Below are 3,103 nucleotides of genomic sequence, written 5' to 3'. Positions count from 1 at the left end.
CCCCAAATTCACCCTCCAAATTCGCTCCAAAATGATTGGCAACTTTACACACTCCATTTTCCCACAAAAGGATCTAGAGCCCTGTGCGCTTCGTATACAAACTAAATGCAAAAAACCTTTCTATTCATTCTCAGCAAAAAGACGTCCTATTCCTCCTTCTTTTGGACAAAACTGCCTTCACTTTCAAACTTATTCTCTTGCTCGCTTACCTGCATAATGCTTAGTCCCTGTTCTGCATGCTCATTTTCTTCACTTTTACAAGGAATCCTCTCCTCATCTTCTTCTTCCTCTGCTTCAACATGCAAAAACAAACCAAAAATTGTCTCTTCTACAGAAAATGAGGGGAGAAAAGAACACAAATGATAACCAATACCCTGCCAAGTAGAAATTTCTTCTATATTTCAGTGACTGATAGGCAGAAAAAATGAATTTCATCTGGGGAAAGAAAGACATTCTAGGAATATTCAGACTGCTATCTTGCCCCAGGTAAAACATTTACCATGGCCTTAGCGTTAATGAGCTTGTGAACATCAGCTGCCAAGAGGAAGGACATTTCCTCCAGTTTCACACAATACTTGGTCAGTACATCTGCTATCTGTGCAATCAAAGAATACAGAAAAGCAACAACAATGAAAAGCAGAACTCAAATATCAATTTCCCAAGTTAAAATCTACATGAACAAGACAATTTTTCCATTCAAGTGAATTCGATTTAATTAATTCATTAACTACATAAGTAGCATTCTCACGTTCAAGAACAGAATTCAAAGAATCAACGTTGCTTCTTCTGAGACATTGAAGCCTGAGTAGATCCCAACTTCAAATCTAGTAGGACGCCATGAAAGCAATACCTGCTACATTTAGTACATGTAAACTACAAAGACATCTAGAACAGCTCTAAAAGATGAGCAAACCCATGAACTTTGAAGGAGACGCTAGCAAGAAATGTGGAAATAGGCTTTATCTGCCCAGTGCTTTTCCCAAAAGCACGGGCACTCCTTGGCGTCAGTGAGAGTCTCTGTTTCATTATTCAGCAGCTGGCTTAGGGTAAAAAAGGATGCATGCAATCACTTCATTCCTGTTCATGACATAAACTTACTGCATCATCGTGGAAGCCATTTACTTGGAAATATAGCCTAAAAAATAGGTGTCAGACTGGGTACATATCTAGATTGCTATGAGCAAAACCAATTTCTTTTTAACAGGAAAGCCATACAATATGCCTGCCATGGCAAATATTAGTCTACTAGCCCTGCACTTCAACGGGCAGTGAGCAGTTCATGACACCAAATTTACGTTTGGCAAGGAGACAGTCTATTTATTACAAGCCCCTAGTTCTAGAACCAAGAATTCAGGAGTTGCTCATTCCCAATGAAAATCTGTCCATTTCATACCTTTGGGGTTTTATGCTTCTGTTCTTTACCTGTCTTGAGTGTGGCTTTCTTGTGAAGTCACTGATGGGTGTTTTTCCAACACATTTCTGCTGATTACACGGTAATTGCATGGCATCAGCAGACATCTCTGAATGTCTCTTGAAAGTATGCTTTTTACTCTTCCTAGAGGACCTTGTCTTCTTCTTTCCTTCACCCAAAAGGTGGGCTAAGTGAGCCTTCAAAGAACCATCATCTCAACAATTAGAATTCTTTCAAACCTACTGAATGGAGAACAGCGACAAAAAAATTTTAAAAAGACTAGTACGCGAAAGACAGCAGAAGAGAAAGGTAAAATAATGAATCCTACATGCCACATGCATAACTCTCTTCATTCAAGGCTATTTTCAAAATGAGAAGAAAAAAAAAAAAAAAAAGATCATCTTTTCCTCAGAGAGCAAAAGTGGAGTAACTGGATTGTGTTGCCTTGCCTACAGTTACCAGAAAAGTCAACAGCAGAGTTGAAAACTCCTGAAGCTGGCTAACTACGCCTCTAAATGTTTTACTACTGTGTTATGATTCTGTCTTCAGTTAATAGAACCCGATATACAACAAAGAGATGGGAGCACATGGAGATGCATTGGAGAGCCTACGCTGGAGGTAACACATTCATTTTTTACTCAAACAAATCCAAATTAGAAATGTTGAAAATGACCTGGGGCCATTTCAACAGCCAGCAAACTAACACAACCAACCTTTGGCTTTTATTCAATCCTTTGCTTGTTTTACCTGGACCTTGAAGATCTGTCTGCAGCCTTCCTCTCTGCAAATATATCACACTCGTCCTATTGAGAACCCATGGCTCATCACAGCTGCTTTGCCACGCCTGCTTCCAGAAGAACTGGCAACTACAAGCTGGGAGCCAAGAGATACAACACTTCACTTGGAAAAGGGCCTTCCATGAATCCTAGAATCCCAGAATGGTTTGGACTGGAAGCGACCTTAGAGACAGATTCTCTTCTTCCCACATCCTGACATGGGCAGGGACACTTTTCCACTAGTCCAGGTTGCTCCATGTCCGCTCCAGCCTGGCCCTGGACGCTTCCTGCCATGGGGCTCCTACACAGCCTCTTTGAGCAACATGTGCCAGGCCTCAGCACCCACACAAGGAAGAATTCCTTTCCAATATCCCATCTACCCCAGCCCTCTGGCAGTTTGAAGCTATTCCCCCTTGTCCTGCGAGTCCAGAACCTTTTCCAAAGTCCCTCCCCAGCTATCTTGGAGCCCCAGCAGGCACTGCAAGGGGCTCGAAGGTCTCCCTGGAGCCTTCTGTTCTCCAGATTGGACACCCTCAGCTCTCCCAGACTGTCCTAGAGCAAAGAAGCTCCACCTTTCAAACCACCTTAGAAGCCTCCTACCGGCCAAACTCGATGGCAACGCTGGCCTTCCGGGCCCTACGGATATCGCTTCCGGTGTCGCTCGGGGTCACTCCCGGCTCTCTTCCCGCCCCCCATGGGGCCCTCAGGCGATGCCGCTCCGACGCAGCTCCTGCCGCTGTCAGACCAGCGGGGGGGCGGGGGGCCAGCCCAGCCTCATCCACAATCCACACTGTCCTCGGCGGCTGCTGCGGGCTCATGGCGGCCCACACACGCGGAAGCAGAGCTCCGAACACAGAGGATCATAGCCCCACATTTGTGTTCGTCTCTGCACAAGGCAGGGCAGACTTGCCATGCC

At 44.7% G+C, this 3,103-nt stretch overlaps 1 long non-coding RNA gene across 1 annotated transcript; it reads right to left on the bottom strand.

Annotated features, from left to right (window-relative positions):
- Positions 1–1,519: 1,519 nt before the first annotated feature.
- LOC148221217 (uncharacterized) lies at positions 1,520–2,897 on the bottom strand. Its single transcript, XR_015808543.1, has 3 exons — positions 2,788–2,897; positions 2,159–2,284; positions 1,520–1,653 (listed from the first exon to the last, which is right to left on the bottom strand). It is a non-coding gene; the product is annotated as an uncharacterized LOC148221217 (long non-coding RNA).
- Between the last annotated feature and the right edge of the window lie 206 nt (positions 2,898–3,103).

Source organism: Sturnus vulgaris, chromosome 26 (genome assembly GCF_052056855.1).
Source record: "Sturnus vulgaris isolate bStuVul1 chromosome 26, bStuVul1.hap1, whole genome shotgun sequence".
Lineage (NCBI taxonomy): Eukaryota > Metazoa > Chordata > Aves > Passeriformes > Sturnidae > Sturnus > Sturnus vulgaris.
This window is presented reverse-complemented; position numbering and strand designations above follow the sequence as displayed.